At 37.3% G+C, this 24,288-nt stretch overlaps 1 long non-coding RNA gene across 1 annotated transcript; it reads right to left on the bottom strand.

Annotated features, from left to right (window-relative positions):
* Positions 1–20,494: 20,494 nt before the first annotated feature.
* Positions 20,495–23,357, bottom strand: LOC116549675. Its single transcript, XR_004267996.1, has 2 exons — positions 22,628–23,357; positions 20,495–20,794 (listed from the first exon to the last, which is right to left on the bottom strand). It is a non-coding gene; the product is annotated as an uncharacterized LOC116549675 (long non-coding RNA).
* Between the last annotated feature and the right edge of the window lie 931 nt (positions 23,358–24,288).

A 24,288-nucleotide genomic window follows, 5' to 3' on the forward strand; every position in this document is an offset into this window, starting at 1 on the left:
AGAAATAAAAAAAAAGAAATAAGGATATGGGAAATCCACCACCAGAATAACTGATCTCTGAATGATTTAGGCTGACTCTTATAAATTGTAACTGGAGGCAGATATTCAATATGGTCAGCAAATGAGCAGTGTATATTGAGCAACTGATCAGCTTTGTGCAGACTGCGGACCAAATAACTAAGACTTTTGGTTAACTGAACCAGGAAGAGCAGCTTTAGGAGGAAAATGGTGGATTTTATTTTAGCTATGGTACATGTTGAGATGTATTCAGCAGGCAGTTGGATATTAAGAGCCTGAGAAAACTGGGAGCAAGACAGGGAGGTGTTAATTGAATTTATAAAGGTGAATGAAATCTATGAAGAGAAGATGATGACAGAACTACTCATGACACTTATTAGATGGACTGGATGACACAGAAACCAGTCAGAGTCCAGGGCCAGTGACACCAGGGTGGTGTGGCCAGTGCAATCTCACACGGCTTCATGCTCAGAAGGGCTCCAAGCTCAGTGTAATGCTATTGCCATAGTCTTATAACTTTTTTAAAAAATCAATCTTCAAACTGTTTTGTATGCAAAGCTGGATGGAACAATGGAGCACATGCATGAGGAGGGGCACTACGTGCAATGTGCATGCCCACCGTTCCTGGTCTTCCCACTCACAAATGATGTCTCATGAGCACAGAATTCTAGTGGACTCACAATGCATGGGAGTTCAGCAAGATTCAATAAGAGTACAAGATGTGTATTTCATCTTAGAGTAAGCGGGTATAGGGAAAGGCTGATAAGCTTTGAGAGGCTATGCTTTCTGTTCAAATCAGAACTTGTTGCTATGAAAGAAATCAATGACATTCTAAGAAACATGAATGACCAACAAACCCCATCACATATTTTCTTACTTGTGTTAATTTGCTGTATTAGTCAAGCACTTACGCTGAAATGATGACATACAGGTAAATTGACCATACAGAGTGTTGGTAGAATGTGTGCATATCAGTAAGTGAAATTTTTAAAAATAGTAGAATTTGTTTTGTGCAGTGATTCCACTGTTCTGGGAAGAATGAAATACGTATGTATGTATGAGCTATAAAAATAATCGTTGTATACTTTAGTGATTCCACATATAAATTAAATGCTTTTAAACTTGCATTTAAATTTGACATTGTACAATATGAAGAAAAATGCTAAAATTTATTCTAATAATAAAAATTTTATTTTTTCTTTACTTAGAATGACACTAAATAGCAAATAAAAAGATTCCATGACAAGTCAAGAGAGAAACTGCAAAAGAAACAGAATTATACTGAGTAACTTTAACCATAATTTTTCTTGCTTTTTGAACAAGGGAACTGAAACTTTCATTTTGCTTTGGCCCCACAAATTATGGAGTCAAGCGTAAGAGGGTCAATAAATGGAAGGGGAACCAGGATAATCTGAGTCACGAAAGTCACAGGAGAGGTGTTTAAGAGACAGTATTTTGGGTTATTTGTTTAAATATAGTCCTGTTGCTGGGCTGGGGATTATCAGCAAGACTTTTCATGGCTGCCCCTTCAGCTGGCATAGGGCCAGGACTCCAGGAACATGGCTCACCTTCCAATTCTACCAAATGTCTGTTGAGAATAGTCATCGAGCCTGAAGGTTAAGTGGTTTCTGATAACCTTTGAGAGAGTAATTTGTGGAGAGTAGCTAGGATGCAGGCTAGATTCCAAAGGAATAAAGAGTGAAAAAATAATATTAATGAAGCAAGGATAAATTACACTCTCAGAAAGTGTGTTGGAAGTCTAGATGAATGAATGGATGAATGGAGGAACTGATTGTATACCTTGTTTTCTTCTCTGTAGGAAACTTAGAGTAGAAATTGGGCACTACATTATGAAATGAGAAAACGGGAGATTTTTAAGGCATGGTAAAAGCGAGAACAATATTGAAAATATTATCTAAATCATTTTATGCATAACCAATTATCATTTTTACAGTCAACAGCACACTTGGGTTATAAGCCTAAATCAAATGCTTTAATCTTTTTTTCTTTTCGGATTTTTTTCTCTCACCATTAAAGAGAAATGTTGCCGAATATGTCTCTGAGCATGGGGCTAGGATTATACTAGACAGTAAGCCATATTTGGTGTGTGCTTTTTTTTTCCAGTTGTAGTTGTAGCATATAGAATACTAAACATTCAAACTCTTTCCCCAAGATCAAATTGCGTTCCATGTTAGGCATCTGGCTGATGTTGCTGAGAGATGGGAATTCAATCTGCATCTCTGAAATACATTCCTCTCAATATGAAGCCAACTGGCCCACAAGGAACTCGGCTCTACAACTTCTGCTTCATTAGCAGCTAATGAGTATAGCTCAGTGCCAAACAACAGGAAAATTCCTGTTTTTATTATTCCAGGTTCAAGGTTACGGCATTGGTCTAAAGAGCAAAATTGGCTTACAGAAAACTGAAACACACTCCACACTAATAAAAACACAAACTGCATATACTGTAAGACATCTCTGAGTGATTATACCTGAAAGACTAATACCAGTTGTACTGAGATCATTAGCTTTTCAAATATTTCCAAATGTGTCATAGCCTTCTACTCAGAACTAATTGCTGGGCCCAACTTTGCTTTCAACAGGTTCACTGATTGTACAGGGAAAGCCAAAGTAGCAGCAAATCTGTGTTTCTATGAATTACCAACATTTGTTCCTGTTATCATGAGTCTGTTTTTACAGTGTGAACAAATTTTGATTTTAATCTCAACTGAAAGCCAGAGTTTAAGGCTCCTGATAAACGAGTACGTTTACTCACTTTGATGTCAGAGGCTATGACAAAGAGGCTCGAAGAAAAAAGTGAGTCTACTTATCTAAGAAACGGACCAATCAATATGTTTTACTTATAGAGTAATACTTGCCTCAAAATTACTTTGAAACATCAGAAACTAGGGCTCTCACCAGTACTTCATGGCTCATGACCTCCCTGCCTGCATCAAGACGCAAATAGACATGGATCTGCTCCCTCTCCCTCCTCGCCAATTGCCCTCTTCAGAGTCCATAGCAATGCCTGATTGAATTATCTGTGCCTTGCTGCAGGCCTCTTGGCTGCCAATAACTCACTTCAGAGTCTTGGTCATTTGCGGTGTGTCTTGAGGATGCTAGCTAGCTGTTCTCTTCCTCCGTTGGTTCTATTCATTTCTGGTTTGGGGTAATTGCATGTTTGAGTTCACAGTAAAAATAAAAATATGTAAGTGATACACACTGTAAATCTTATTGCACATGATTCATACACACATGAATTTAAAAAGAAAAAAAAGAGGCAGAACATCATTGCAGGAGTATTATTAGTTATTTCAAACTCTATAAAGAAGGAAGTGTTGTGTGTTTTTTGGAAGTATTTGTGAATTGTTAGCAACTTTTAGCCCACTGCCTTGCATATCTGTAGATAAATGGAGTAAATAACAGTGATTTTTACATTCTCCTTAGAAGTAGCCTGCAGCTCACTGCAAAGCTGTAAGACTATAAGCATCCTGTTATATGAATGCCAGTCATCTAAAAGTCACCTACAAATGTTTGCCATATTAACACATTCTTTGTACTCATAATCTCAACATTTTTATGTAGACCTCCTCAGACTTTAAGTGAGTTAAGTCTATTTTAAAAGAAAACCGTAAAATACTGCTGTACTCCTTGTGCTTCACTGGATTGCACATTCTGGGGACCGTGGACATGATCCGACATTTTGTAATCTCCTTGGCCCACAGCCCTGTGCTATGCTTACAATAATAAAGTGTGTATGACAATGTTCATAAATTGAGATCATCTTTTCTAACTTCAATGAGTTTAGTACATGAATAATTTTCTATACAAAAGCATAGAAAATTCAAAATATTAATTTTCATGTGTGATAGAAAAGGAATGAGAAAAAAAAAATGTACCCAAAGACTCATAGGATTTCAGACTTTGACATTCTGATGATCTTTTACTTGAAAAAACAAGAAAATAAATTTTCTGATAAGCTCTTGAAAAAACAGTTTGTTGGAACCAAAAACATTAACCCATGGAACTCTATAGTAATCTCAGTGGTTTCAGAAATGCCCATGTCAATACGCTCAATCAAATTCTCATCAATGAAAAGGATAGAGACGTTGAAAAGGTAGAACAGCAGCAGCAATGGAAGTGACCTTTTGGAAATTACTTTTGCCTTCATTGTTTGTATTCAGATTTGAAGAGTATTCACTATTTGTTTTGCTAAAAATCTTCCAAGTGTCATTAAACTGAGATCTTGGGGCAGCTTGTCTGATTTTGGGTCGAGAATAATTACCATCTGCACCCTACAAATGTGGGTAAGATTGCACTGAAATAAACTATCCAAATCCACGATGAACATCAAAATTGTAGACACACGGAGCAAAGCGGAAAATTGTAGTATGACAAAATAGCTACATTTAATTATGTAAAATTACATAGAATTTTAGTCTTCTTTAGAGGTGCTTTATTTAAACTTACATCTAAAAGCACATCTTTGGTTAATGCAACTTTCAAGTCCAGGAGTTGACAGAACATTTATTATATTTAAAATTCAAGCAGATTGTAACGCTTGCAGTTTTGAAAGTTATAGGGCCACTTTTCTGAGAAAAAAATATTATTTAAAACTGTGAAGTTCATTTGATCCCCTTTGCGCACATCAAATCTTTCATGTGCCCCTACGTATGAAGGCTTTACTGCTCTTTTGCACAGAATAAATCTTATCTTAGGTTACAGAGTGAGTCTACTCAAGACTTTGTCTTCTAGCCAGGCAGCATTCTAAGAAATAATGTCCCTCGATATATGGCCTTTGCGGGTCCTATGCCCACTCTTGGTTGCTGTTATCTCTGAGTCACCCCAGAGAAGCTACAAGAGTGACCCAGCACTATTCTCACAAGAAGAGACGGTCTGGGTGGCTCTCTGGTTAGCTGGAGGACTAAAAAATCAGTGTTGTCAACTTCTGACTACACTGAACAGCTCATTAAGAATCATCATGCCCATTAGTTACCAGGAACTTGGGGCTCAGAGTGTCACCTTGAGTCAAAATGTGATCAGAGAAGAGATAACCAAAGATATTATGAAAATGAGATTCGGTTGCCCATCCATGGAGAAGAAATAAGCAGCCACTTTTCTAGGATGGCCTCAGAGCCAGGCAGGCTTCCAGATCTAGTCCATGCCTGTCCCTGCATCACTTCTTCCTTTCTCTAAAGCTCAGCTCAGGGTCTTATTTTGAAGCAACTCAGAGAAAGCCTCTGAGTTGGTATACACGGATGGTATATCTAAATAATGATACAATAAATAAATATAATGCTTTAGATATACAACTCCTAGGACCACTCTTTCTATATGGAATGTGGACTTTACTCTCTGAAGCAGCTCTCTAGCTCCCTCCCATGTGTGTTCTCACTTTCTCTCAGAATCTGCCTCCTCTCCTATTCTCATTAGAAGCCACAAAATGTGACCTCTGTTTGCTAAATGGCATTTAGAGATCACAGAGATGAAAATGTGATAATCCCTCTTTCATGTGAGGCTTCCAAGCCTCCATTTTTCCAAACTCTGCTTGGAACTGCTTTTTCAGCTATCAGCATCAAGACGACCACTTGGAGAAGTTTGCTGAAGCAGAGGAAAAATACTAGTTCTTAGAGGGGGTGAGTGCTCCTATTTGATCACAGTAAGAACAGCATCAGACAGGACAGTCTAAAAAGGACTCACCATTCCCAGCCCCAGGGGGGCTTTCCTGCTACTCTAAAGGAGAACATGTCCATCTACATTTCACCTTAATCTTCCTCTACTAAGTTCTGGTAAAATATCTTACTTATGAATAAATAATACCAACAATAATAACTCCTTTAGAGAGACGGACCTGTCAAGCATACTCTACTGGAGATGCCCTCTTTTCCCAGCCCCCCACATGCAGCGTGCCTGCACACTTTGTCCCATGGAAGAGCGGGAGTAGACACCTGACCCAAACTGGGCCAATTATTCTTCCTCCTGGGAACCTCAAATCAGAATGAACAAATATTGAGTTTGTTAATTATGTGACACTAAGCTGGAAAGCCAGCAGGAAGAGATTACCATTTTAAAGCAGCCCAGCACAAGGTGATGAGTAAATTAAGGAGCAGTCAGCAGAGAGAAAAGAATGAAGCTGACGTGCAGCATAGAGGAGATACCCGGAGGCCCCAGGAAGACATGAAGTGAGAGGTGGGGAAATAAAATGAAAAGCTATATGATAACTTTCTCTTTTTTTTTTTTTTTTTTTTTTTTGAGACAGAGTCTTGCTCTGTCCCCCAGGCTGGAGTGCAGTGGTGGATCTCGGCTCACGGCAATCTCCACCTCCCGGGTTCAAGCAATTCTCCTGCCTCAGCCTCTGGAGTAGCTGGGATTACAGACATGCACCACCACATCCAGCTAATTTTTGTATTTTTAGTAGAGACAGCGTTTCACCATACTGGCCAGGATTGTCTTGAACTCCTGACCTCAAGTGAGCTACAAACCTTGGCTTCCCAAGGTGCTGAGATTACAGGCATGAGCCATCACACTGGCCAATAATTCTTATAAATCCTGGAGTTCTTCCTGAAATTAGATTTCTTAAATAAATTCCAATTTGCTTAAACCAACGAGTATATTTGGGGTCCTCACAATGAAATATACATGTACCAGTCAATTTCCTCTAACGGAAAAATAGCATCACTAAGTAGCAATCTGTGAACATAAGGCTCTTAGTTTTAGTTATAGCTGACATTGAATTCTGAGATCACTTTATACTTACCACTTATTTTCTTCCATCTAAATTATTATACTTGCAACAGGAGTACCATATATTCCACATTTATTCATTGAGTTATTTCGTGCATGGTGATAACTAAGTCAGGATTCCTTCCGGTTGGGGGCTGGGAATCAATGCTGTCAACGAATAATGACAATGGTGTGTGAAAAGTCTGTCATAGAGGTATAGGCTGATGTTCTAGGACTTCAGAGACACTATCTTATTTGATTTTCACCTACTACAAACAGAGTTACAAGAATCAACACTTGGCAAAAACAATCACACAAGACAGGTAATCATTAGTTTAGTTTCAGTAATGTATACCTGAAGCCTGAGGAAATAAAGTATTGTTCATTTGGCATATAATTGGTATTTAATAGATGTGAGTCACCTACCTAACATCTTGTCATTCCTAACCACTTCCAATCACCATTTTAACAGTTAAAAATCAGGCATAAGAAAAGATTAGGCAATCTGTCAACTTACCTGAGAACAATTTAGAGCTGACAATTGAGGAGCATTCTTCTCACTCTAAGGTAAAATTTCCCAGCAAGATGTCAGAAGAAATATGCAGTCTTCTCCTTAAACAAGCAGGCTGGCCAGGCGCAGTGGCTCACGCCTGTAATCCCAGCACTTTGGGAAGCTGAGCGGGACTGATCACGAGGTCAGGAGTTCGAGACCAGCCTAACCATCATGGTGAAACGCAGTCTCCACTAAAAATACAAAAATTAGCCAAGCATGGTGGGGCATGCCTGTAATCCCAGCTACTCAGGAGGCTGAAGCAAGAGAATCGCTTGAACTTGGGAGGCAGAGATCGTGCCACTGCACTGCAGGCTTGACAGCAGAGAGAGACTCTGTCTCGACACTCCCCTCAAACAGACAAACAAACCAAACAAACAAAAAAACAAGTGGCTGGAGCCCCAAACAGGCTTATCTCTTCTCCCTACTGAGGTGGCATGAAAATAATTTTTTAAAAAAGCTTTTTCAAAAGTATAAACCCTAATGACAAAGAAAACAGGAGGATACAAACACAACATCAGAAGAATGACAGAAATTAGTTTCCAGGGAAGAAAGCCCCAGTTCACCACCCGAAGGGCAGTGCAGGGCAGGGCCAGCCAATGGGGAGAGCTGACTGGTTGCCAAAGCCTTTGGAGGTTTTTGGTGTGGCACATAGTAGGTGGAGGGAAGGGGAAAAAATCCCAAAGATTCCTTTCCTGCCCGCCCTCCTACGAGGAGAACAGGGTCTCTACCTGCCCAGTGGGAGACCAGTGCTTAGGGTCTGGAGAGGCTGAGGAGAGGCTTTGAGAGCAGGAAAACCAGGTTCAGAGCAAGATCAGGATGATGCGTCAGGAACCAAAACACGGGAACTAATGTCAGGTGCAGACCTCAGACCCACGAAGAACTTAGTGAGCTGGGCTGCTGCCCATTAGGGGAGAGTGTTTGACTATTTTTGTGTGAAAAAGCCCCAGAGTAAATCATTTCATGTACATACTAACAACGGTGGGGCCCTCTCAGAGTAATTGGTTTGCTGCCTAATTCTCCAGAAATGAAGGCCACTGCTTGTCATGCCACACATCCACACATTTCCCAGGCAACTCTTTTAAAAAAATCAATTCATTGAGGGGATAGTCACATAAAATTTACCATTTTAAAGTGAAGGATTCAGTGACATTGAGTAAACTTGTAATATTTTGCAGCCACCACCTCTATCTAGTCCTCATGGCTACACAGTAAAACTCTGTTTCTTTTAAGCACTTTCTCTCCATTCTCCCCTTCCCCGACCCCTGGAAATCACCAATCTCATCTCTGTTTTCATTAATGTTTCTAGTCTGGATATTTCATATAAAAGGAATCATGTAATATGTGACCTTTTGCATTGACTCCTCTCACTTGGCATGTTTTGGAGGTTCATCCATATGACCACATATATCAGTACTTCATTCACTTTTATGGCAGAATAATATTCCATTGTATGAACGCAATACAATCCATATTAGCTTTTTATGCCTCAGTTGAATAAAAACAATCAGCAATCACCATACATAAGACAAAAGAGAGAAACCAAAATGAACAGAAAAATGAAAACTGGAGGAAACAATATAATTTAGAGAATGCAGTAAAACTTCTTAAAAAGTAACAACTCATATCCTAAAAGATTAAAAAAATGCACACTCATATGTGTATCTATTTGTGTACATACGTGTATATTTATTGTATACATAAATCTATAGATATGTGGCATCTTTAAAACATAAGAGGATGCTGTGGGAAAAAAATAGTTGGCCAAAATAAAAATAATACAGAGAAGGTTAGGAAGATAAGGAGATATCCCAAAAAGTCTGACCAAGAGAAATTTTGAGAAAAAAAAAATGACTTATACAATTGTGAGAAGAAAATTAAGGAATGCCCTATTTTGAAACACAAATGTTTCTTAGTCTAAAGTTTTACAGTCAGTCAAACTATTAGTCAAGGGTTAGAGTAAGGATATTTTCTGACTTTAATGATGTCAGAAAATTAGTTTCTCATGAAGACTTTCTAAGGAATCTATTTGTGTGCTCTAACAAAGTGTGAGGAGAAAAAACCATGGGTACCAGACACAGTAGACAGAAGTTGGCAAACAGCACAAAAGAGCTCCAGCGAACAACAGCTGGGTCACAGGCTGAGACATGACCAGTCCAGGACTGCACAGAAAACTGAAGACTTTCAGAGCATCATTGCAAATAAAGTACAGCGTATGGACACAGCCATAAATTTCCATCAGCAGAGTACATAGCCATCCAAAATCCAGGCCTGCCCAGGAAAATGTAGCACAATTAAAAATAATTGCACTTTTCAGCAGCTTCAAGGTCAAAGTTTTCCATGTGGTTAAACAGATACTTACCTGTCTCCTATGGTATGGAAAATCTGGGGCTGTGTGCTGGTTATTCTCCATTTGCCCATTCAATTCATTCTCCACTCTTCTTTGCCTTCTCTATGTCAAGAGAGGCTGACATCTATGGACTGCATCACCAGGCTCCCTTGGCCTCTGTCTTGCAATTGGGTTTGGCCAATGGGAAGCACTGGTAGGCAATCAGAAGGCAGTGGGAGAAACCAGGATATATATTCCTCTCCCCATTCTGTTTCAACAGCCGTGCTTTCTCCTCTATTGCTGTATCTCTTGTCTGGCAGCTCCTCTTCCACGGCTGTAGCTCTCACTAGGTTCCAGGACAGTTCCCTCCTCCTTGCTCCTTCCGGCGAGGGATGGTAATGGCTTGCCACAGTTGCTAGTTCCTGGGTGCTTCACCCTTTCTTCCCAGTTTCCTTAATCCACCCATACCTTTGCAAAGAGTCCTGTTATTAAACTGTATTCAATGGAAAACCTTTGAATATGACATCTTTTTTTCTGCTATGACCCTAAATAGTAAACTTTTTAAAGTCTTAATTTTAAAAAAGTCAAATTTTAAACAGGCAGTAGTGTATTATTGTAGGTGAATTATTCATTTTTTAATCTTCTGAGTTTAACAAATCATTTGTGTGTGTGTGTGAGAGAGAGAGAGAGAGGAGGGAAGAGAGAGAGAGAGAAAAGGACAGGAATCGGCAGAAGCAGGAGTGGGAGTGAGAGAGAGGCAGAGAAAGTTTGAGATGAAGAAAAACTACCATATTTTATTGATTCCGGGTTTTTGCAGTAATCAGATGGATAAAAGATCCTTAAGTACTGGTTTTTGGACAGTGTTTTAAAAAATAGAAAGATAATGCAATACTTAATATTTGGTAATAATTTTTGTACATAGTAAATATTTTATGACTTTGTGTAATAAACATTCTAAAAAATAAATTCTTGTATTATGCTATAACTTATGATCCTCCCCCAACACTGCTTACTCTCTAATTATTCCTTTGTAAGTAAAATGTTAAGTATAATAGTTGTAATTATAATACTAATTTTAATCATAATATGTATATAATTTTGAATCCTGATTTTTCTATTTAAAAGTGTATAATGACCATGTTACTACCTTGCTACATAATTTTCATAATCATTTGAAAACTGAACATTGTACCTAATCATATGGATGTACCATAAATGACAAACCACGGCTATACCATATTATCTTAGGCAATGTTTCTATAAGGTATTTGAACATTTTTTTGGTTCAGAAAATAACATCAAATAAATCTGATGGAAATGAATTCTTCCCTTAGAAGAGCAAGCCAAGCTGAGACTTGAAGTGTGTTTGCTCTAGAATCTAGACTGGCCTGTAGGATTGGCAGGCATGTTGGCCAACGGTGTATGCGTGCTGAGAAACAAAGCAGCCCCTTCAAGAAGCCCATCCTCTAGGAAAAGTGAGCTTGGAACCCAGATGATGCTGGAGTCCTGGAGAGGGACAAAGGTTCTAAGTACAACAATCAGTCAGTTACTTCATTTGTCTGATGAACAGCTGTGAGGTCTGTTTCACCAGATATTGATGAGATGTTGTGATCAACAGCCACACTAATTTGGGATACCTGTATCTCAAAAAGAGGAGGAGGATTTTTCTATCTCCAAAGAGAACAAGAGCACTGTCACCACTCCAAGAACCCAATGAAGTATAGCATCAATAGCAAGTGTCAGCTGCAGGTGGCACCTGCGGCAGTAGCAGCCCTTAGGTGCCTTCCATAGCTACTGGCAGCAGACATTTCTGCTGGGAGATGGAACCAGAGCCAGAGAGAACTGTGTACTCCATGTGGTTGTGCAAATTACTTGTGTTTGAAAGCAACCCTCACACAATACCTCAAAATAATTAGGGAAACCCTTGTGGGCTGTCTAGCCTTTGGGACAGATTTTTTTAAAATATTTTTTGTTACTGTTAATGGGATCTTAATTTTCCTTTGGGTTAGGGAAAACTAGGAAAAATGAATTGAACTTCATAATTTTTATGCTAAGTGAAAGGGTACGCAGGCATTTACTATACTTTATCTCTTTGAAATATTTCACTTAAAAAATAAAATCAGGGTGCAAGTAAATATGCTTTAATAGAAGGAGGGTAAATATGGCAAATTCACACAAAGTATTTTCTTTTCTTCTTCCTTTTTTTCTTTGAGATACAGAGTCTCACTCTGTCGCCTGGGCTGGAGTGCAGTGGCATGATCTCGGCTCACTGTAAACTCCGCCTCTCTGGTTCAAGTGATTCTCCTACCTCAGCCTCCTGAGTAGCTGGGATTACAGGTGCATGCCACCACACCCAGCTAATTTTTGTATTTTTAGTAGAGACGGTGTTTCACCATGTTGGCCAGGCTGGTCTCGAACACTTGATCTCAGGTGATCCATCTGCCTCAGTCTCCCAAAATACTGGGATTACAGGTGTTAGCCACCACACCCAGCCCTACACAAAGTATTTTCAAAGACAAAACTGTTATTATTAGACTACAATAGATATTTTAAATTTCTTTGAAAAAGAAAACTTCCAAGGGTTGTTTTTTGGCTATATGGGTAAGTTAGGTGATGGATTTCATGTCTCATGATTTCAGGGAACAAATTTATATAAATAATCCTCCTAGCAATAAATTTAACCAAGGAAGTAAATGATCTCTACAAGGAAAAGTACAAAACACTAATGAAAGTATTTGTAGATGACACAAATGGGAAAACATCCCTTGAATTAATTAATATCATTAACATAATCATACTGCTCAAACAATCTACAGATTCAGTGAAATCCCTATCAAGATACCAACATCATTTTCCACGGAATTAGAAAAAACAGTTCCAAAACTCATATGGAACAAAAAAGAGTCCAAATAACCAAAGCAGTCCTAAGCAAAAGAACAAAGTTGGAGGCATCACATTGCCTTATTTCAAATTGTACTATAAGGCTATAGTCACCAAAACAGCACAGTACTTGTGTAAAACCAGACACATAGATTAATGGAACAGAAGAGAGAACACAGACATAACATCACATACTTACAGCCAATTGATTTTTGACAAAGCCAATAAAAACATACACTGGGGAAAGGACACATTTTTCCATAAATGATGCTGGGAAAATAGATTCACTATATGCAGAAGAATGGAACTGAACTCCTATCACTACTTACAAAAATCAACTCACGATGGACTAAAAACTTAAAAGTAAAATCTGAAACTATAAAAATACTAGAAGAAAACCTAGGAAAAACTCTTCTGCACACTGGTTTAGGCAAACTATTTATGACTAACACCTCAAAAGTGCAAGCAACAACAACAGCAGCAAAAATAGGCCCAGGCTTGGTGGCTCATGCCTGTAATCGTAGCCTTTGGGAAGCCAAGGCGGGTGGATTGCCTGAGGTCAGGAGCTCAAGACTAGCCTGGGCAACATGGTAAAACCCCATCCCTACTAAAATACAAAAAAAAATTTTTTTTTACCTGAGTGTGGCAGCATGCACCTGTAATCCCTGTTACTTGGGAGACTGAGGCAGAAGAATTGTTTGAACCAGGGAGGCGGAGGTTGGAGTGAGCCAAGATCACCTCATTGCACTCCAGCCTGGGCAACAGAGTGAGAAAACGTCTCAAAAAAAAAAAAAAAAAAGACAAATGGGATATAATTAAACTAAAAAACTTCTGCATAGCATAATAGATGATCAATATGGTAAACAGAAAACCTGCATAATGAGAGAACATTTTTCCAAACTATTCATCCAACAGGAGACTAATATCCAGAATCTACAAGAAACTCAATTCAGTAACAACAAAATAAAATAATCTCATTAAAAATGAGGACAATATATGAATAGACACTTCTCAAAAGAAGACATACAAATTCCCTGCAAGTGTATGAAAAAATGTTGAACATCACTAATCATCATAGAAATGCAAATTAAAATGAAATATCATCATACCTTAGTCAGAATGGCTATTATTAAAAGACAAAAAATAAGAGATTTTGGTGAGAATGCAGAGAAAAAAGAATCCTATACATGTTGATGGAAATGTAAATTAGTAAAACCTCTAAAGAAAGCAGTATGGGAATTTCTCTAAGAACTGAAAATAGAATTACCATTCAATCCAGTGATCACACTCCTGGGTATCTACCCAAATGAAAAGAAATCAGTATATCAAAAAGATACCTGCACTTATATGTTTATCACAGGACTATTCACAATAGCAAAGATAGAGTCAACCAATGAATGACTGTATAAAGAAAGATGGTGATTATGTACATAATGAAATACTACTCAGTGATTAAAAAGAGCAAAATCAGATCTGTTGCAGGAACGTAGATGGAACTGGAGATCATTATGTTAAGTGAAACAAGCCAGACACAGAAAGTCAAATATCACATGCTCTCACACTCCTAAGTAGGTGCTAAAAAATGTGTACACATGGACACAGAGAGTGGAATAACAGAAAATGGAGACTCAGAGAGGTGAGAGAGTCGGGGGACAGTGAATGATGAGAAATCACTTAATGGGTATGATGTATGTTATCTGGGTGATGGAGACCCTAAAGTCTTGACTTGAAGACTATGCAAGCTATGCATGTAACAAAGTTATACTTGTATCCCACAAATTTATAAAACTTAAAAACAAAATAAACTTCCATAGAGTAAGGTTTCTAAAGGATAGATGCTATGGAACTGCTCATTTTCCTGGTCTAAGGGAAGGTTGCCAGCATTCCACTTTCAGGCTGAAAGTCTGAATTCATTTATTTTATGGTTGAAAACATTTGACATTAACATTGGGTCTGTAAGCTAATGTCACATATATGAAATATGTCATATATTTTAAAAATTGAACACAGTATATAAACTAATCCCAAGGGTAGAGGGTTTTCCCAAAGTATATTTATTGAAACATGTAGATTTTCCTCTTTCAAATATAATATATTGCAAACTTATTAGAATGGTTGAATTAGAATGCTTTTGGTTGCAAAATTATCTGTTGTAAGTAATAGAAACCCACTTTGATCGTAAAAAATGGTGGTTCATTGGAAGGTCCTGGCTAATTCCTCACAGAACGAGAGGAAGAATGGTACAATTCAGGCTGCATGTGGCAGAAATGGAGCTAGCCTGGGGGTTGATTGACTCTAGAGAGGCAGGGACCTGGCTAAGACTGACTTCATATTGCATTCCAGCATTCCTCAATATAGCGGTTTCATTCTTTTTCAGTTGAAGATGACCTCCTTCACAGAAAAGGTGGCTGTAAGTTTCTCCAAAATAACAACTTTCAGCTGAGTGCAGTGGCTCACACTTGTAGTCCGAGCACTTTGGGAGGCAGAGGCAGGCAGATGGCTTGAGTCCAGGAGTTTGAGAACAGCTTGGGCAACATGGCCAAAACCTCTTTCTACAAAAAAAAAAAAAAAAAAGGAAAGAAAAAATTAGCCGGGTGTGGTAACACACGCTTGTAGTCTCAGTTAGGAGGCTGAAGTGGGAGAATTGCTTGAGCCCAGAAGGGTGAGGCTGCAGTGAGCTGAGATCGTGCCACTGCACTCCAGCCTGGGTGAGAGAATAATACCTTGTCTTTAAAAAAAAAAAAAAAAAAAATATTTAAGAAGGGCTCTGATTGGCCCAATTTTGGTCACCTATCCCTTGACCAGTTACTGTGGTCAAGGAGATGGTGTCCTACCACTGCCCAGTCTCAAGTCTGCAGACTTGAAACACTGAAAAAATGGGGACAATACAGACAGGGCTGGGGGAGGATTACTTGGACCCAGGCCAACTCTCCATTTGTATCTATAAGAACAGAAAAGATGAAGGAAATGAAGAAAAGTTGCCCTCATCACCCTTAAATTGAATTTTGAATGCGTATTCTTGATTGTCTCTCTCTCTATATATATATACACATAGACACCTTAATGCACAATATTATCATACAGCTACTAAACAAAGAGATGGTTTTGAAATCTATCTGAAGACATAGGCCTAAAAATACAGAAACAATGTTTATCTATTACTGACCCTTAGCATTTAGCCCTGCATAAAGGACTGTTTCTGTTCCTGGAATTCTTTAAGAAATGAAGTACAACCCCAAGTGTCTGATGTAATAAATAAGAACTAGTATACAAGGTTAAATGATACATAATATCATTTTAAATGTGCACACTAACCAAAGAGGGCTGTTAACAAAGTGTTTTTCAGGTATAAAGTATGACTCAGGGATAAGCTTTCGCTTCCTTTCTTCTGTTCATTCAGCAACATATTTAGAGCCTTCCATAGACCAAGCTTTACTCTAGGCTCTATGGAATTTGTTGTAAACAAAATGGACCAATGTTCCTTGTCCTGGAACCAATAAAAATTGAAGATGGAAGGCAAGAATAAATAAGTAAACAACAACAACAACAAAACCCAAGATAAATAAGTAGATAAACAATGATCAAAAAAAATTTTTGAAATAATTATTCTAATTCTTTATAGCCACTGAATCTTATGAGAGTTCATAGTAAATAAATTACTTACAACAGCCAAACAGGGCTCAGCAAGAAACCAAAGGACTTTTGGCAAACCAAGACCCTGATGATTATTGTATTTAAATGGTGGAATAAAATATTGTAATAACAAAGACTTTTGTTTTTCAACATCAAGCAACTATTAGGTTTTGCAAAATTATTTCTTCTCCCTCAAAGAAAGCACCTTGACAGTATTAACCAATGCAAACACAACCATACATGGTCTTTATGTGCAAATACCATGATTACATAAAAACGTAGCTTAACCTTCATAGGATACAGACATATACAGTAAAATGGAAAAAACCCACTATTTTTATAAAAAAAAAATTTTTTCAATTTTAGTTTGATTTTTTTCTCATTTGGAACTTACTACTTTTATTTTTCATTTTTTTGGTGCTTTTTCCTTCTCTGTTCTTGCATTCTTATATCTTCAGATTTCTTCTTTAAAAGATTTAATGTCTATGAATTTTCCTCTGATTACAATCTTAGCTAAAGCACATCAGTGATCTCATATTCTAAATATTTCGTCATTGCTTTTACGCTTCCTTCTTGGCTCCACAGCTTCTAAGTGGAGTGATTTTTTATTTCCATGTAGTTGGAATATTTGTTATTGATTTAGGATGTGATCAGAAGACATGGGGCTTTTAAAATATCATTTTCCTTGGGAAATTTCCCATTTTTTTTTATTAATGATTAGTAGTTTCAACTACTTATGTATACTTTAAAAGGTAATATAGTTTCTGTTTGTGGAAACAAAAAAGTTTCAAACATATTTCTATTGATTTAATTCTACTATTTATATAACCAAAATATCCTATATTCTTTTACTCTGGTCTACTTCATCTATCAAATTGAAAGTAAAGTGATAAAGTCATCTTCTACAACTCTGTCCATATCTTTTGTAACTATAAGTTTCAACTTGTATTTTAATATTACACCTTTGTAACATAAAGGATTTAACTGTCATACTTTCCTTTACTGTGATATAATCCTTTTGTCAATTTCTAATGCATATTTTCTTCTATTGTGTCTGATACGAATTCTGCCATATTTGTTTTCTTCATTTTCAATTTTCCCTAACATATTTGTCCATTTTCAATTTTAACCTTTCTAGGTCAACTTATTTCAAGACTTCCTGGTAAACAGCTTTTAATTGGATTTTGTTTCTTAACCCAATCTAAGGTCTTTTTTTATAAATTAGGGAATTCAGCTGATTATTTATGTCTTAATTGTGTTTGACTTTGCTTTATCCTATTTTTCTTTATTTGCTCTCCCCTACCACCTGCTCCTCATTTGTGTTGCAGGGACTATTTCTTAGTTAATTTTGTACCTAGGAACCTAGTCTTGTGCCTGGCACATAACAGGCACTCACTAAGTGTTTGTGGAACGAATTAATACATTCAGCATATACCATTTGTGCAATGATGTGGAAGACACATACACTGCTTTTAGTTCTATTAGTGGTTAATTTTTTGAATCATTTAAAAGCCATTATTAAGCTTTCAAGGTTAACAGCACAATAATGAAGTTACACTCTTCTGTCCTAAACATGTTGAGTTTAGAAATTTTGAACTCCTTTTGGGAAATCTACTACTCCAGTCTTTGTCAACTTAAGTCATATTTATGACCATCACTATTTTATTATTTTTGTAATATGAAGCCATTACTTCACATAAAAGTGCATTTAAGATGATTCTTTAGATGTACACCTTTTTATTTAACTTGTATCCATTTTTACTTCCAGTCCTTCCAGTTATGACATCCTCATGCTTATTATTTTTTATTTCTAATTATTCTGGTAAATATTTCTAATTAGTGTATTCAGTGAAGTGCCAGGGTTTCTACATCTTTGTCCATATATGAACATTTTCTACTGCTTTCCAAACCTGATGGCCCAGGTTTGAAGTATATCAGGATCTCTAAATCTCAAGTTGCCTTGGAGATTCCAACATGACTTTTTTGGAGTCATGTTTCTCATCCATCAAGCCAAAGATTTCTGTTAGTAACACAGTCTGTGTGCACAGCTGGTTAACAGCTATCAGTTGTAGCCTCAGGTGTACTGGGAGCAGGTGAAAATTTGAGACACAGTATTTTAGACTGCAGTGTCACTGACAAGGCTGAGTCTAATACTTCTTGTTTCTGCATCGGTATCTTCACTTTCTATTCTGAGGTACCTGGCTGGGTCTGGATCAGGGCCATCTCTGTGGCTAACACTACAGTGTTGGGATTGGCAGCCTCTCCAGAACCACATGCGGTGGGAAGAGGGAGTTCTCTAAACAAACAGCAGCGCTGTTTCTAGAATGTGGAGGCAGGGATGCTAGGCCGCCAGAAACCATATGTATCCACTCTAGGCAAGCTGATGAGAAAGGGATTTCATGAAACCAAATTTGGACCTTCTGAGTGAGTCTTCTAAACATTTTGACCAAGAGTTTTTAGATTACGAGATTTAAACCTAAGGAACTGACTTGAGGTAATTTTCTGAATCTTATTCCTCGTTTGTTTGTTTTATTTTTTTAAGTACACAGGTCTTTTAGTTAGCTTGGATAACATATTAGTGGCATGGAATGCAGTTATTACATTTTTTTCCTGAAACAATTAGATAATTTAAACCACGGAAATTAAATGTTTACATATTCATGTTGTCACAGGAAGCAGACATTATTATGTGGGGCAGTGGAGGATTTTGCACTTGGCATTCCAAATTCCTTATTGCCACTATTTTCTTATTTTTACAATGTGGACTCTTCCTTTCATGTAAAAAATGTATTTTGGACAACAAATTAAAAGCCTACGTATGTCTTATGCCATAGATTGAGTTTAGCGTTAACTGTAAAGGTGTATTGGAAGAGAAGGGAGTGTTTACTGGTGGGGACTGCAGGGCTAACGCGAGGCAAAAAGGGGCTCTCAAATGCAGGCATTTAGTGCACAGATGATCCTCACAGTTATTCTCACACATGCTACTTCAAAAACAGAACTAAAGAAAGTAAAATTAAAATAGCTAAGAGGAAATTATTAAAATATCAAATGAATAGAAAATATAGCATTAAAAACATACAATGGTCATAAAAAATTAGTTTCAGTAAAATCAGTTTGTTTAACTACAACGCACTGTAGGCCAAGGTGGCAGACGACCGTACGTGTCCTGTTCGGCTGGACTGACCGTGTGAGTGCAGAGTTCTCTGTAGGATGATTCGAGCCATTAGTGGAGAACGAAGACGAACGCCAAAGTCCATACTGAGTTTTGGCATCTTAAACTCAGAATGTTCTGTATGGTAAGCCAACTGGACTCCCTAAATCTTTTCCAAACTTGTTGCTGACAAACTACATCCTTTCCCTTCCTATGCTGTACAAGTTTTTCTACTTTCAATCCAAGAACAGGGTTTTATTTTTACAAATGATTTGGTTCATTATTTCAGACCATGGCTATTGAGACTCTGTGATCAAGTGCCTTTACTCTGTTTGCCTCCAAGTTTCCGGTAATCTACAAAAGTTATCTTCTGCATCCCACTTCAAATTGCTGGTAAAAATAGATAGGGCACATCTTGTTTAATTACAGTTTTAAAAGGACGCATACAATTGTAGTCATAGGAAAATGTTTGCTTTTTTCTATTTTCCAGTGTTTCTAGAGAAAGAAAAACATGACAACCCTCATTCTTTGCTTTATGGGGGTAGAGACCTTATTGCTGGAACCTACGAGAGGAAACCTTCTGGAAATATGGGAGGGGAGGGGAGGGGGGTCGGGATGAGGGATTCTGCTGGGAGATTCCTTATTTAGACAGGCTCAGGCCTGTGTAAAACATGGTGAAGGGGAGAAGAGGCAGAGTAAGAAACAAGAGGACTGGACAATGTCCCCAACAAGGAGATTTCCTCCTGTCAGAGCCATTTGTTGCTGCTAATGTTGTTTTACTTTTTATCCAAGTAATAATATAAAGAACACGGGCAAAAATTTCTTTGCAACATCATGGCAAAACACTACAACTACAGCTAAAATGTGGCAATTTTGAAATGGACAGGCTTATGCTATCCATCTCACAGAAGAGAGGCAGTAGGAGAAATCCTGCCCCACCACCCACCACACACTGGGGAGGTGAGTATATTCATTAGGACACCTTGTTAAAGCAAGAGGGAAGAATGAGGGAAAACATTCCAGAAGTTCTGTCAACATATAACCATTCTGGTCATAAAGAACTGAACAAAATACAATAAAGTTGAAAAGTCACCATTTCTATAGCAAATACTGTGCTTTAATTCAGATTTAATTAATAAGTTATTAACAAGCTATTACCCTGAAACAAAAACTTTTTACTAAAGGAAAAAAAAGACATGCACAACCCAAAGACAATCTGCTTTTACTTCATTGAATACTATCTTACACACAATATTTACAGATATAATTAAACAGAATTTATAAGATTATCATGTGGAACATTTTTCAAAGTTAATCTGAAACTCATAATAAAAATCATCAATGCATGTGTGTTACAATACAATACAATAATAGAATGTAGAACTTTTCAGCCAATCTCATGATGGTTAATTTCATAAAAACTTTCTTTTCAAAAAGAGATAAGTCTGAGGAAATATTTTAAAAATTCAGAAAAAATATTTCCATATCTAGTCATAATCTTCCAGCTTTTCTGTAAAAAAAAATTATAGACATTCTCAATTGCATACATGACTATTTTCTTTAATACTATATTTAACTTTTAGCATATTAGAGTTGTTTCTCGTTTATCATATTTTCAGCACAGGTTTAAATGTTTTTCTTATGTTTCAAAAGCAATACATAATTTAAATTTAAAACCAGTATCTGAATATTATTTTAAAAATAGTAACAAGACGTGGCCACCACTATACCTTGGCTCTTCATTACGGCTGGTCCATGGAAGGGAACCGCATGGACAACAAAAGTGAGGGAGTCCTCTAACCAGTTCTAAGTGTGATTTATTGGAGGTGCCAATTGCTTTCACAGACATTAAGAAGACATCAGAAACAGCATCTACACCTGTATGTCTGAGAGAATACTAGGTATCTGGGGGCTAATGGTCCTAACTTACATCTATAACAACATTCTTAGAATAGAACCACAAAAAACATAGGGATAACGGTAGCACAGTGACATATGAGGAAGAGTTAACTTCTCTATCTGCACAAATGTGGAGGCATTTCACTCTGATTTTCGGTGAGCTAGATTTACTACCCATTCACAGAAGTCAAGAATTACAGCATTTCTCATCTTTAAAAAGTAGAGGATGTGCTATTATACAGAGTTTATTTTCCTTTGGAAAAAAAACATGGTTCTTCAAAAGATATTACAATCATTTTTGGAAAACCTAGATATTAAAAGGTAAAGGATCTAATTGTATCTACTCATTATGAAACATTTCAAAATCAGTGGGTCAGTGATAGTAACTTTTATATTAAAACTCTGAAAAGCTAACTTAATAATTTGTGGTATTCATTTTATTAGAATAACACCACTGAAGGGGCAGATAAGCATGACTTAGAAAATCATAATGAATAAATACCATTTATTATCTACTATGTAAAAAACATTCACTTGCTAAAAAAAGATTCTGGAAATGGTGGTGGTGCTGGGTTTTGGGGTTTGTGTGTTTGTTTTTCAAGTAAAATTTCCCCTTATATACAATAAACAGATCTTTTGCTCAGGAAATCCATTTCTCAGATAATATACAAGCAAATTTCAGAATGTTATGAATTATCATATCATGTAAATAACTAGAACATAAATTAATGGTGCTTGAGGGGCCATTTTTAAATACAGAAAGTACCCCTATTCATGAAAAGTTTAAGCAGTTGAAAAAATATATATACAAATAAAGGTTGAACTTGAAACAATGGTATAAAGTATACTTACAATCTAAACCATGGTAGAGAGCATCATCATCTAGCGATTAACTATTCAATGTTAACATATGCATGCATCAATTTTTTAGAAATCACGTATACATATGCTAGATATGTTTATATTAAATATAAATATAGCCAGGAGCAGTGGCTCATGCCTGTAATCCCAGCATTTTGGGGGGCTGAGGCAGGCAAATCACTTGAGGTCAGGAGTTCAAGACCAGCCCGGCTTCAACATGGTGAAACCCCACCTCCACTAAAAACACAAAAATTAGCCAGGCATACTGGCAGGTGCCTGTAATCCCAGCTACTCGGGAGGCTGACGCAGGAGAATCACTTGAATTCGGGAATAGGGGTTGCAGTGAGCTGAGATCTCATCACTGGAGTCCAGCCTGGGCAAAAGAGTGAGACTCCATCTCAAAAACAACAACAAAAATGTAAATATACTACCATAAATTTGAATTTTCTTCTAAAGCACGTATTTTGTTCAGAAAGTTGCCTTTTACCAAAATACAAAACACTTATGGTGGTTGTGTCTTGGTTAATAGGACATTAATGTCAGAGATACATAATAGCTTTCTCAAAATGCAGGGCATACCTACCTATATGGTCAATAGTTGATCATTTTTCGAAGGGCATCATAACACTTCCATTTGTCTGGGATGTAGAATGGTTCAAAAATGTGAGGAAATGGTGTGTCATAACCACATACTCTTGATATAGGAGCCTCTAGGTTCAAGAAACATTCCTCCTGCAAACATGAATCAAGATGGTTAACTTCAAAAACAAGTTTTATTCACAGAAATGAAATAGTGCAACTTAAAATATTTCACTTACTCAAAATACAATTTCATCCAAGCACATAAAAAATATTTAAGTATATTGTAATATGAAAAAAGCAGGTAACAGCATGTTAGCATGATTCCAATTTTACTATATTTTCATGTATGTACATGCATTTTATACCTGTAAAATATCTGTCTAAGCCAGACTGGGATAATACCAAACATGCTGTTCTATGACTATAAATGGAAAGAATTATAAAAATGCAACAAAAATTCACAGTAGTTAACTCTGCAGAATGAAATTGGCAAGAATATATACTTTTTCATTTCCTGTTTTCCTCACATTTTATACAATATACATGTATTACTTTCATAATAAATGTTTGTAATTCCTACATGCGCCAGCCAGACTGAACTTCTATCAGTTACTTGACTGTGTTCTCATCTCTCTCATAGTCTGGCTTTTGCAGATGCTGCCAGTTCTCTGGCCACTCATAATCCAAGTCCACAGCTCTTTGCCTGACTGATATATGTACAAATCTCAGGTTATTAACCTCAGGAATCACTCCCGCTGAGAAGCCTTCCTTGACAGCACCTCCCCAACCCTACAGAGCAGATGAAGGAGGGGCTTCCACTCTGAGCTCCCAGAGTCCTGAACTTGGCATAATCCATTGCAGTTGCTCAATTATCTGTCTCCCATGAGAGACTATGAGCCCCATGAAGCTAGAGATCTGATTTAAATATGTAAAACCTCAGCTCCAGTAGAACACTGTATAAATATCTTCAGGGAGAAAAAAATGTTAGTAAAATTATTCAAATTTGAAATTGTTTTTGAGACAGGGTCTCACTTTCTTACCCAGGCTGAAGTGCAGTGGTGCAAACATGGCTCATTGCAACCTCAACCTTCCAGGCTCAAGGAATCCTCCCACCTCAGACTCCCAAGTAGCTGTGACCACCAGCAAGCACCACCACGCCTGGCCTTTTTGTTTGTTTGTTTTTGTAGAAACGGGGTCTACTTATGTTGCCCATGCTGGTCTCAAACTCCTTGGCTCAAGTGATCCCCAGCCTCCGCCTCCCAAAGTCTGGGATTACAGGTGTGGCCCACCAAGACTGAATATAAAATGTTTAAAGAGTCAAAAAATCTAAAAGAGGGAGGTGGTTAAACTATTCTGAGGAAAATAATATTAGTTTTAACATTCACAGCTATTACCTAAAATAAAACCTTGGTATTTATTTCATCTGTTTGCACATTGCCTTGCTTTATAAAGGACTTAAGGAAGCCCAAATTTTTTTACATATTATACTATGTTTACATTCTAATTAGAGTAGAAATTTTTACATGAAAGAATCATGACATCTCATGCTTTATCCCTACCCTCTGTGTGATTTCCTCCAGTGATAAGTGTACTGGGGTGGAAAGAAAATGCAAACAGCACATATTAACCCCAAAAAGAACCTATTGGACATTTACAGAACTC

The sequence above is a fragment of the Sapajus apella genome, unplaced genomic scaffold (assembly GCF_009761245.1).
Source record: "Sapajus apella isolate SASKATOON/1434 unplaced genomic scaffold, GSC_monkey_1.0 scaffold6, whole genome shotgun sequence".
NCBI classification, from domain to species: domain Eukaryota; kingdom Metazoa; phylum Chordata; class Mammalia; order Primates; family Cebidae; genus Sapajus; species Sapajus apella.